The following is a 13,108-nucleotide window of genomic DNA, read 5'->3' on the forward strand; positions in this document are numbered from 1 at the left end:
GCCATCAATTTTATGGTGAACTTTACAGGCTAATACAGGGACTGAGAATAAGTAATCCATATTTAAAGTGAAATAAATGAAGATAATCAGTAAACAAGATCTAGGCATATAGAGAAGACAGGATTTAGCTGTTGATGGTTAAGAGCTAATGGTTCTATGGAGTGAGGAGTAAAATTGAATAATATAAAATAAAAAGTCCTTTTTTCAAATTACAAACATTAATAGAAACATCTTGTACAGAGATGAGCAGTTTTCTTATATTCCAGATTATGTGTGGTCTCTTCATGATAGTACAAAATTATATTTTCAGTTACCAACATTACTGAAAGGACTTGCAGATAATTCCTGGGGGATGAAGCAGAAAGTTTATCTACATTACACAGAACAGATTCTTTGAGTCAATATGCTGAAAGCCCCCATCACCTCCTTGTTCCTCAGGCTGTAGATGATGGGGTTGAGCATTGGAGTGAGGATGGTGTAGAAGACAGCCAGAACCTTGCCTTCTGCTGGAGAGCGGAGGGATCTTGGGTGTAGGTAAGTGTAAGCCAAAGGTGCATAGAAGAAGGTCACCACAGTGAGGTGGGTGCTGCAGGTGGAGTAGGCTTTCTTCCTCCCCTCCCCCGAGTGCATATGGCAGATGGCAAGGAGAATACGACCATAGGAGCAAACAATTACAATGAATGGAAACACCAGAAAAAGTGTAGTGCTCACAAACACTGTGTACTCATAGACCCAGGTGTCCATGCAGGCCATGGTCAACATGGCAGGGACATCACAGAATAAATGATTGATGATCCTGGATCTGCAGTAAGGGATATGGAGAGCATATATGGTGTGGGCACAGGAGTTGACAGAGCCCATCATCCAAGATCCCAATATCATGAGCACACAAATTCTTTTGTTCATGCGGATGGGATAGTGGAGAGGACAGCAAATTGCCACATAATGGTCATAGGCCATAGATGTCAACAATAGGGTTTCTGCACCTGCTAAAGTCAGGAAAAAGAAACTCTGAATCCCACATCCAATGAATGAGATAGACTTGTTTCAAAAGAGGAAAGCAGAAGCCATCTTAGGAACAATTGTGGAGATGTAGCTTAGGTCAACGAGGGAGAGCTGACTAAGCAGGAAATACATGGGTGTGTGGAGATGGATATCCAGGAGGATGAGAAGGGTCATGGTCAGGTTGCCTATTAGAGCCATTAGGAAAATGAGAGCAATGAAAATGAAGAGGAAAAGGCCACTTGTTGATGATGGGAACAATCCCAATAAAATGAAATCAGTTGATGTTTGATTGTAATATTCCATATAGGATTCATATGGTTTATCCTAAAGGAAGATACAAAAATTAGTTAGGTCCAATACATTCTATTAAGCCAATTTGGAAAAATTTTTTAGTGTAATTAGACTCTGTGGCTTATTCATAAAATTTATGCCTCTCAAAAAAAGAACCAATATTACTTATTTGTCAAAAAATCTAATATTCTTCCTTAGAGATTGGTACTTTCTGAGACAGCAATTTATGATAAAAATATTTTGTGAGATATCTGAAAATTTATTGAACAAACATATTTGTGTTTCAACTTCTTAGTATGTATGTTTTATGGTTGCACACAAACTTATAAGTTATCCAAGTCAGAAGGTGCACTCAAACTACAGACATAGAAAATTCATGTAAATGCACAAATGTAGGTTTATAAATAAAAACATGTTAAAACCCTCACAGTATGACTCATTTCTTCCATATTTATTGTTTAAGACTTAAGTCAAAATTTTAGATTTGTTTCTCATTGTAAAGATTTTTTGTTTCTTCTTGAGTAGGATTTGTATAATAATATCATTAGCAACTTCTTTTAAATCAGTAATTATCATTTGGTTTTCTGTTCAGAAATCTAGACTGGATTATTATATGGAAGATTGCAAATTAGAGGAAGGATGCACTTTCCAGAATTTACTTTGTACCTGCCCAAGAAAATGGGATGACTACTCCATAGAAAGGTGAGTGACTAAGGGAACTCATTGAAACATACACTGAAGTCTAAAGGAAACCCTGTATGACACAGAGATTCAGGCAGTTCAAAGACAATGTAAGAAATAATATGCTAGAGATGCACCAAATTGATTAGTAGTAGCAGGTAGCAGTTGCACCTGCTGAGGGGAGGGATGGAATGCAGAAAGAAAAGACATTTTTATGGATAAAATAAGAATATTAGAATAATTGCCTTGAGAGGAGATGTGGAATAGGGAAGGAGCTTAACTTAATGGTGGGGAAGTTGTTCAGGAAAACCAACTAAAAATCACTCCACCCATGTGTGGATAGCTCATCCAGGAAATAGGATCACCAGTGTGGAAACTGGTGGCCAAATTTGGAAACATCTGTAAGTGCTGCATGTCAGATAACAGAGATATTTTAGGCAGTTTGTAAAAGATGTTGGCAGCAATCACCAGTTAAGGGCCTCAGAATATGTCTGAAACAGAGGGACTGAAATGGATACTAAGAAAATCACATGTGGAGCATTAGAAGCTCCAGATATCAAGGAAATAGTGTACTTTTTGTTGTTGATGCCCCTTAAGAGCTATTGGGAAGATGTCTGTAAGAGTTACACAGGTGAATCTGCACTCCAGGGCACATACCCAACAATTTATATTCATAACAGTGATTATAAAACCTGTGGAGGGTTAGTTCCTATGCCTTAATTTTGCCAGTGGCCCCACAAATCCAGATGTTCAGCAAAGTTCAATATCCCCCCAGACATAGTGGGGTGGGATCTAATCTCAAACACTCACCCAAACCCAGGCAAGACCAAACCTCAACTACTGGTACTTCTGATTCATAACTCTGTACAGCCTGCTACAGTAGAGACACAGTTACTCAACATCCCCTAGTCTATTGCACCCTTAACTGGGAGACAGGGAGGTAACAGTTACTACAACTAGTTTTGGCTTCCAGACACAAAGGCTGTTATCTGAATGAGGAGCACAAAAATAACTGAATTTTAAAAAGCCTAGGCCTTGACTTAAGGCTTACAGAGCCAAAAATTAATATAAGGTCTTGCCCATGTCCCGTGTGAGCAGTAGGAATGGGGTTCCCCTTGGGTGGAATGGGAGGTCTGAGAAATAAAACCTAGAAAAATTAGAAAGGTTAAAAAAAATCAGAAAAAGGGGAATTTCAAAGCAGGGGCAGGACAGGCAAGCTGATCAGGCAGATGGAGCTTCTAGACAAAACAGAGGCCATACCTGCTTTATTTATATCAGGGAACATCAAAGAGATTCTATACAATGTTCTCTTCTAATAATGGTTAAAGGTGAGCAGTTCAGTTCCTAATGGGTTAAGCTCATGTCCAGAGCTACTATGAGGAGCCTTCCTAGCAGAGCGGATGGGAAGGTCACAGGCATTGGGCAATCTATTGCTTGGGGAGACCCACGGAAAGTTCCCAGTGCCAGGCCTCACTCTCCCTGGTTTCCTCGCTGATAGAAGTTCCTCATGCATTTCATGGATGGCTTCCCACAATAAAAAATAAAAATCTACAACTGTGCACAGTTTTGACCACCTAAGGAAAAACAAGCTCCTCACTTCTCATTAAGGCTTTTTTTATATCACTTCTTTCCTCATCTCTTTTTACTGTTTTATTCTATGTATTCCCTCATTTTTTTACTTTTTAAATATATTTTAACTATCAAAAAATTTTCAAGTATCATTTTGTTGTATTTTAATCTTCTTTTTTCCACTGAACAAAATTCCATTTGTGTGTGGAGATGGGTGAGTGTGTGTTTTCTCACCTTATACATACATTAAAATATATATATATATATATATATATATATATATATGTGAGAACATATATATACATATGTGAATGTTTATATTATGGGTTTAAGGTGTTTTAATCTTGCATTTACTTTTTTTTAATTAATTTTTATTGTAGGTTGTTCAAAACATTGCATAGTTCTTGATATATCATATTTCACACTTTGATTCAAGTGGGATATGAGCTCCCATTTTTACCCGATATACAGATTGCAGAATCACTTCAGTTGCACAATCATTGATTTACATATTGCCATTCTGGAGTCTGTTGTATTCTGCTGCCTTTCCTATCCTCTACTATCCCCCCTCCCCCCTCCCCTCCCCTCTTCTCTCTCTACCCCCTCTACTGTAATTCATTTCTCCCCCTTATATTTTCCCTCCTTTCCCCTCACTTCCTCTTGTATGTAATTTTGTATACCCCTGAGGGTCTCCTTCCATTTACATGCAATTTCCCTTCTCTCTCCCTTTCCCTCCCACCTCTCATCCCTGTTTAATGTTAATCTTCTTCTCATGCTCTTCTTCCCTACTCTGTTCTTAGTTACTCTCCTTATATCAAAGAAGACATTTGGCATTTGTTTTTAAGGGATTGGCTAGCTTCACTTAGCATAATCTGCTCTAATGCCATCCATTTCCCTCCAAATTCTATGATTTTGTCATTTCTTAATGCAGAGTAATACTCCATTGTGTATAAATGCCACATTTTTTTTATCCATTCGTCTATTGAAGGGCATCTAGGTTGGTTCCACAGTCTTGCTATTGTGAATTGTGCTGCTATGAACATGGATGTAGCAGTGTCCCTATAGTGTGCTCTTTTTAGGTCTTTAGGGAATAGACCGAGTAGGGGAATAGCTGGATCAAATGGTGGTTCCATTCCGAGCTTTCCAAGAAATCTCCATACTGCTTTCCAAATTGGCCGCACCAATTTGCAGTCCCACCAGCAATGTACAAGAGTACCCTTTTCCCCACATCCTCGCCAGCACTTGTTGCTGTTTGACTTCCTAATGGCTGCCAATCTTACTGGAGTGAGATGGTATCTTAGGGTGGTTTTGATTTGCATTTCTCTGACTGCTAGAGATGGTGAGCATTTTTTCATATACTTGTTGATTGATTGTATGTCCTCCTCTGAGAAATTTCTGTTCAGGTCCTTGGCCCATTTGTTGATTGGGTTATTCGTTATCTCATTGTCTAATTTTTTTAGTTCTTTGTATATTCTGGATATTAGGGCTCTGTCTGAAGTGTGAGGAGTAAAGATTTGTTCCCAGGACGTAGGCTCCCTATTTACCTCTCTTATTGTTTCTTTAGCTGAGAAAAAACTTTTTAGTTTGAGTAAGTCCCATTTGTTGATTCTAGTTATTAACTGTTGTGCTATGGGTGTCCTATTGAGGAATTTGGAGCCCAACCCCACAGTATGTAGATCATAGCCAACTTTTTCTTCTATCAGACGCCATGTCTCTGATTTGATATCAAGTTCCTTGATCCACTTTGAGTTAACTTTTGTGCATGGCGAGAGAAAGGGATTCAGTTTCATTTTGTTGCATATGGATTTCCAGTTTTCCCAACACCATTTGTTGAAGATGCTATCCTTCTTCCATTGCATGCTTTTAGCCCCTTTATCAAATATAAGATAGTTGTAGTTTTGTGGATTGGTTTCTGTGTCCTCTATTCTGTACCATTGGTCCACCTGCCTGTTTTGGTACCAGTACCATGCTGTTTTTGTTACTATTGCTCTGTAGTATAGTTTGAAGTCTGGTATAGCTATACCGCCTGATTCACATTTCCTGCTTAGAATTGTTTTTGCTATTCTGGGTCTTTTATTTTTCCATATGAATTTCATGATTGCTTTCTCTATTTCTACAAGAAATGCTGTTGGGAATTTGATTGGCATTGCATTAAACCTATAGAGAACTTTTGGTAATATCGCCATTTTGATGATGTTACTTCTACCTATCCATGAACAGGGTATATTTTTCCATCTTCTAAGATCTTCTTCTATTTCTCTCTTTAGGGTTCTGTAGTTTTCATTGTATAAGTCTTTCACCTCTTTTGTTAGGTTGATTCCCAAGTATTTTATTTTCTTTGAGGATATTGTGAATGGGGTGGTTGTCCTCATTTCCATTTCAGAGGATTTGTTGCTGCTATACAGGAATGCCTTTGATTTATGCGTGTTGATTTTATAGCCTGCCACTTTGCTGAATTCATTTATTAGCTCTAATAGTTTCTTTGTAGACCCTTTTGGGTCTGCTAGGTATAGAATCATGTCATCTGCAAATAGTGATAATTTGAGTTCTTCTTTTCCTATTTTTATGCCTTTAATTTCTTTCGTCTGTCTAATTGCTCTGGCCAGTGATTCGAGAACTATGTTGAACAGAAGTGGTGAGAGAGGGCATCCCTGTCTTGTTCCAGATTTTCGAGAGAATGCCTTCAGTTTTTCTCCATTCAGAATGATGCTAGCCTGAGGCTTAGCATAGATTGCTTTTACAATGTTGAGGTATGTTCCTGTTATCCCTAGTTTTTCTAGAGTTTTGAACATAAAGGGATGCTGTACTTTGTCGAATGCTTTTTCCGCATCTATCGAGATGACCATATGGTTCTTATTTTTAAGCCTGTTGATGTGGTGAATAACATTTATTGATTTCCGTATATTGAACCAGCCTTGCATCCCAGGGATAAATCCTACCTAATCATGGTGCACAATTTTTTTGATATGTTTTTGTATCCGGTTCGCCAGAAGTTTATTGAGGATTTTTGCATCTAGGTTCATTAGAGATATTGGTCTGTAGTTTTCTTTCTTTGAAGTGTCTTTGTCTGGTTTAGGAATCAGGGTGATGTTGGCCTCATAGAATGAATTTGGAAGTTCTCCCTCTTTTTCTATTTCCTGAAATAGCTTGAAAAGTATTGGTATTAGTTCCTCTTTAAAGGTTTTGAAAAACTCTGCTGTATACCCATCCGGTCCTGGGCTTTTCTTAGTTGGTAGTCTTTTGATGGTATCTTCTATTTCCTCAATTGATATTGGTCTGTTTAGGTTGTCAATATCCTCCTGACTCAATCTGGGCAAATCATATGACTTAAGAAATTTATCGATGCCTTCACTATCTTCTATTTTATTGGAGTATAAGGATTCAAAATAATTTCTGATAATCTTCTGTATTTCTGAAGTGTCTGTTGTGATATTGCCTTTTTCATCCTGTATGCTGGTAATTTGAGTTCTCTCTCTTCTTCTTTCTGTTAGCGTGGCTAAGGGTCTGTCGATTTTATTTATTTTTTCAAAGAACCAACTTTTAGTTTTGTCAATTTTTTCAATTGTTTCTTTCGTTTCGATTTCATTAATTTCAGCTCTGATTTTAATTATTTCTTGTCTTCTACTTCTTTTGCTGTTGTTTTGCTCTTCTTTTTCTAGGATTTTGAGTTGAAGTATTAGATCATTTATTTGTTGGTTTTTTCTTTTTTTAAGGAATGAACTCCAAGCAATAAATTTTCCTCTTAGAACTGCTTTCAATGTGTCCCATAGATTCCGATATGTTGTGTCTGTGTTTTCATTTATCTCTAAGAATTTTTTAATTTCCTCCTTGATGTCTTCTGTAACCCATTGATCATTCAGTAACCTATTGTTCATTCTCCAAGTGATGCATGATTTTTCCTTACTTCTTTTATCGTTAATTTTCAATTTCATTCCATTATGATCGGATAAGATGCATGGTATTATCTCTACTCCTTTATATTGTCTAAGAGTTGCCCTGTGACATAATATATGATCTATTTTTGAGAAGGATCCATGTGCTGCTGAGAAAAAAGTGTAACTGCTTGATGTTGGGTGGTATATTCTATATATGTCAATTAAGTCTAGGTTATTAATTGTGTTATTGAGCTCTATAGTTTCCTTATTCAACTTTTGTTTGGAAGATCTGTCCAGTGGTGAGAGAGGTGTGTTGAAGTCTCCCATGATTATTGTATGGTGGTCTATTAGACTCTTGAACTTGAGAAGAGTTTGTTTGATGAACATAGCTGCACCATTGTTTGGGGCATATATATTTATGATTGTTATGTCTTGTTGGTGTATGGTTCCCTTGAGAAGTATGTAGTGTCCCTCTTCATCCCTTTTGATTAACTTTGGCTTGAAATCTATTTTATTTGATATGAGTATGGACACTCCTGCTTGTTTCCGAAGTCCATATGAGTGATATGATTTTTCCCAACCTTTCACCTTCAGTCTATGTATGTCTTTTCCTATCAAATGCGTCTCCTGAAGGCAGCATATTGTTGGGTCTTGTTTAGTGATCCATTCTGCTAGCCTGTGTCTCTTAATTGGTGAGTTTAAGCCATTAACATTTAGAGTTATTATTGAGATATGGGTTGGTCTTCCAGCCATATTTGTTTATTTATGTTACTAAACATGGTTTGTTTTTCTCTTTGATTATTCCCCCCCACCTTTACTGTACTACCTCCTGCTGTTGGTTTTCATTGATATTTTCCATTTCCTCTTCCTGTAATATTTTGCCGAGGATGTTTTGAAGAGATGGTTTTCTAGCTGCAAATTCTTTTAACTTTTGTTTATCATGGAAGGTTTTAATTTCATCTTCCATCCTGAAGCTTAATTTCGCGGGATACACAATTCTTGGTTGGAACCCCTTTTGTTTCAGTGTTTGAAATATGTTATTCCAGGATCTTCTAGCTTTCAGAGTCTGTGTTGAAAGATCAGCTGTTATCCTGATTGGTTTACCCCTAAATGTAATCTGCTTCCTTTCTCTTGTAGCTTTTAAAATTCTCTCCTTATTCTGTATGTTGGGCATCTTCATTATAATGTGTCTAGGTGTGGATCTCTTATGATTTTGCACATTCGGCGTCCTGTAGGCTTCTAGGATTTGGGATTCTGTCTCATTCTTCAAGTCTGGGAAGTTTTCTCGTATTATTTCGTTGAATAGATTGCTCATTCCTTTGGTTTGGACCTCAATACCTTCCTGTATCCCCATGACTCTTAAGTTGGGTCTCTTTATGTTATCCCATATTTCTTGAATGTTCTGCTCATGGTTTCTTAACAGCTTTGCTGAGCTGTCTATGTTCTTCTCCAGTTGAAATACTTTGTCTTCATTGTCTGATGTTCTATCTTCTAAGTGTTCTACTCTGCTGGTAGTATTCTCAATTGAGTTTTTAAGTTGGTTTATTGTTTCCTGCATTTCCAGGATTTCTGTTTGTTTGTTTTTTATAACCTCTATCTCCCTGTATAATTAATCTTTTGCTTCTTGGATTTGTTTATGTAATTCATTGTCGAAGTGGTCGAAGTGGTCTTTCATTGTCTGATTTTGCTGTCTAATGTCTTCCTTGAGACTCCAGATCATCTGAAGCATGTATATCCTGAATTCTTTATCTGACATTCCATCTGCTGCAGATATTACCTCTTCTAAAGTTGAGTTGACCTGCATTGCTTGTGGTCCTTTCTTTCCTTGTCTTTTCATACTGATCGCGTTTCTTTCTGCTTGGTGAAACTGTTGTGTTATTGATTTTTCCCCCTATATATTTATATTGCTCTTGTATAGCTGCAAAGTCTCCCTCGCAGGCTTTGGCGGTGGTTCTGCCCCTCCTCCAATTGAGGCAATGTGCCTACCACGCCATGAGGCCGCTGTACCTGTACTTTCGATGGGCCTGTTCTTTCGGTGGTCACAGGTCCGCCTACCTTGCAGGCGTGAGCAGCGGCTTTGCCCCTCCGCTGGCCACTAGGCCTGTTCTGTCTGTCGGTTGCAGATCTGTCTACCTAAAGGGCGCTGGTGGCGGCTCTGCCCCTCCCCCGACCGGGGCGATGTATCTGGCGGGCCACTGGGCCTATTTTGTCGGTGGTCACGGTTCCGCCTACCTTGCACGTGCGTGGAGCAGCTGTGTCCCTCTGAGAGTTGCTGGGCCTGACCTGCCGGTGGGTGGCAAGTGCGCCTACCTTGCAGGTGCGGGGGTGGCTCTGCCGTTCCGCGGGTCACTGGGCCTGATCTGCTGGTGAGTCGCAGGTCTGCCTACCTTGCAGGCGCCCTGTGGCTCTGCCCCTCCCCCAACTGGGGCGGGGCGATGTGTCTGGCCAGCCGCTGGGCCTGTTCTGTTGGTGGTCACAGTTCAGCCTACCTAGCAGGCACGTGGGGCAGCTGTGCCCCTCCGCAGGTTTTTTGGGCCTGACCTGCCGGTGGGTCGCAGGTCTGCCTACCTTGTAGGCTCGGGGGGTGGCTCTGCCGCTCTGTGTATTGCTGTGCCTGTTCTGCTGGTGGGTTGTGGGTCCGCGTACCTTGCAGGCACCCGGCGGCTCTGCCCCTCCCCCAACTGGAGCGATGTGTCTGGCGGTCCACTGGGCCTGTTTTGTCGGTGGTCCCTGTTCCTCCTACCTTGCACACGCGTGGAGCAGCTGTTTCATTAGTGCCTGGGCACACTCTCCTTGTTTGCCTCCCTCAGGCCCTAAGTTTGTAGAGCTTGGGGCTGAGAACCCCCAGCAAATTTGCTTACCTTCTGGTAGCCACGCCCCCGTATCTGGTGCAAGAGACCTCAGTTGTCAGCACTGGTGGGAGCGGTAGCTGGGAGACCCGCGCTGCGCGGCTCCCGACGGCTCCTGCGTCAGCGCCGCCTCGGCTCCCGCCGGTTCCCGAGCCGCTGCTGCGGTTCCCGCCAGCTCCGGCCGGCTCCCGCGCCGCTCCTGCTAATTTAGAATCCGCTGGGAAGGAATCTCTTTGGCCGATCTTTGGTGACTTCCCCTCTCTGCTATGGCGGGCCCCTGGCTCCTTGCAGGAGTGACCGAAGGGAGAGGTGGACCTGGCTTGTCTCTGGTCTGACACAATCTCTGGTTTTAGATCCCAGTTCGCTAATTCATAGAGGCTTGGTTAGATTTCCTTCCCGTCCTCTCAAGGGGGGGAGCCCTTTCCCGGGTGGGCAGGGCTGTTAGCAGAGCCGGAAGGGCACGGGCCTTCTGTCGGGCCAGGCGGGGACCCTTCTGGCTGCGCTGGGCCGCCGGGGGCACCCACAGAGCCAGGGAGACGGCGCCCGCGTGGCTAAGAGCCGGGCGGGGTGACCCTTCGCAGAGCGGGCGGGCTGCCAGGAGTGCCGGGATGGTGGGAGCTGTCTGCCGGCCGGGCAGGGACCCTTCTCGACGAGCAGGGCCGCTGGGGGCGCTTGTAAAGCCGGGCGGCTGCAGCCTCGTGGCTAAGAACCAGGCGGGCGGGGTGGCTGTTTGCAGAGCAAGAGCGGGATGGCTGGAGCTGTCTGCCGGCCTGGCGGGGACCCTTCTCCTCGAGCAGGGTCACCGGGGGTGCTTGTAAAGCCGGGTGGCTGCAGCCGCGTGGCTAAGACCCAGGCGGGCAGGGTGGCTCTTTGCAGGGCAAGAGCGGGGCCGCCAGGGTAGCCGGGATGGCGGGAGCTGTCTGCCGGCCGGGCGGGGACCCTTCTCGCCAAGCAGGGCTGCCGGGAGCCGTTTGTAAAGCCGGGTGACTGCAGCCGCGTGGCTAAGAACCAGGCGGGCGGGGTGGCTGTTCGCCGAGCGAGAGCAGGGCCGCCAGGGTAGCCAGGATGGCGGGAGCTGTCTGCTGGCCAGGCGGGGACCCTTCTGCCGCGCTGCTCTGGGCCGCCTGCCGCTTGCAGAAGCGGCGGGTGGCCGCGGGATTGGACTCTGAGCCCGCGCTGCCGGTCAAGTTTCACTTGTCTGGGGCAAACTGTCACGTCTAATAAACTTACTAATTCTCGGCAGGTCTCCTTTCAACGGAATTTTGCTAGAAGATCCTCAGTAGGTAGAATGTAGCTGTTTTAATGGGTGTTTCTGATCCCATTAATGTGGAGATATTGAAAGTGCTGCTTCCTCGCCGGCCGCCATGTTGGATCCCCCGCATTTACTTTTTTTGATAACTTGGTTTTTGTCCCTCTTCTTGCAACTTGACTATTTACTAATTAATGGCTCAATTTTCCTGTTTCCTTTTCCTCTCTTTATTTTTCATTCCTTTTAAATTTTATTTCTTTTTTCTTCCAGATGCTACCTATCTCTTGTCTTTAATCTGTACACTTTTTAAGGTATTTTAATATTTTTCTTTCCTTTCTATCCTATTTTCTCTTCACTCACAAAATTCAAATCTCTGTGATAGAATTACAAATAAATTATATGCCTAACCCATTCGTATTTTTGTAGTTATTAATTCAGTAGACAACATAGTAGCAACCTGCTATTTAATTTCTGATCTAGTTCACAGATTTTATTGTTGATACTGATGTTAAACAGTAACCTCACCATTTCTATACAAATGACAATTAGTATTACAGAAGATATTTATCTTGAGGCTGTACATCTGTTGCTAACATTAGCACTCTTCCTGGTTCCACTTTCCACCGACAGGGACCGGAGAGAGATTAGAATACGTTACAGAGTAGAGATCCAGCAGCTGAATAGTACTCAAAACTCAGCCAAGTAAAAGTGGGTCTCATCCCATACAGATCTAACCACATATGAGACTCAACATTATTTCAACACATAGAATTGGGGAGACTATAATCACAAACAAATAACCAAGCCAAAGAGGAACAACCCCAAAAGATCTCAGATCACACTCCTGGACATCTACTTGTATGTGGATGAACTCTGAAACAAAAAAACAAACTACACAAAAAGGGCACCCATATTAAAGAAGGGGAATCAAATTCAGATGAAGCCCAAGTTCAAGACCTTTGAACATATGAAAAAAATACAAATAAATCTCATCCCTAAATTCACAATTCACTAACAAAAGATCCTACGGATGAATTAAATCCAGAGAAATAATCTAAAAAAATGATTATTAAAATGTTCTATGAATTAAAAGAATAAGTACAGGAGATGAAACACCACTTCAATAAAGCATAGAGATAATAAAAATCAACAAATGATATCAGTAAATGAAACAATGAATAAAATTAAAAATCACTTGAAAGCCTCACTAACAAATTAGATTGCATAGAAAATAGAACATCAGCCCTTGAAGACAGAACCTCAGGCCTTGAAGGCAGGCTATGTGAACTAGAATACTCAGTATGCAATAAAGGAAGACAAAAGAAGCTAATCAAAATAAAAAGAAGTCTGGGTAAACATCAAGAGACCAAACCTGAGAGTCATTGGGAAGAAGAGAACATGAATATTCACTCTAAAGGCAGTAAGAGTATTTTCAATAAGATCATAACACTCACCATTTCAGAAGTTAAATACACACCCTCATGCATGGTCTATCCAAGAAATCAAATAGACCAATCAGAAAAAAAGTTCTTCATGACACATCATAATCAAAAGTTCTAGCATAGAAAATAAGTAAAGAATATTAAAAG

At 41.6% G+C, this 13,108-nt stretch overlaps 1 pseudogene; it reads right to left on the reverse strand.

Moving 5' to 3' along the window:
- Nucleotides 1-375: 375 nt before the first annotated feature.
- LOC143398944 (olfactory receptor 2L3-like) lies at nucleotides 376-1,308 on the reverse strand (annotated as a pseudogene).
- Between the last annotated feature and the right edge of the window lie 11,800 nt (nucleotides 1,309-13,108).

The sequence above is a fragment of the Callospermophilus lateralis genome, chromosome 5 (assembly GCF_048772815.1).
Source record: "Callospermophilus lateralis isolate mCalLat2 chromosome 5, mCalLat2.hap1, whole genome shotgun sequence".
Taxonomy (NCBI): Eukaryota; Metazoa; Chordata; class Mammalia; order Rodentia; family Sciuridae; genus Callospermophilus; species Callospermophilus lateralis.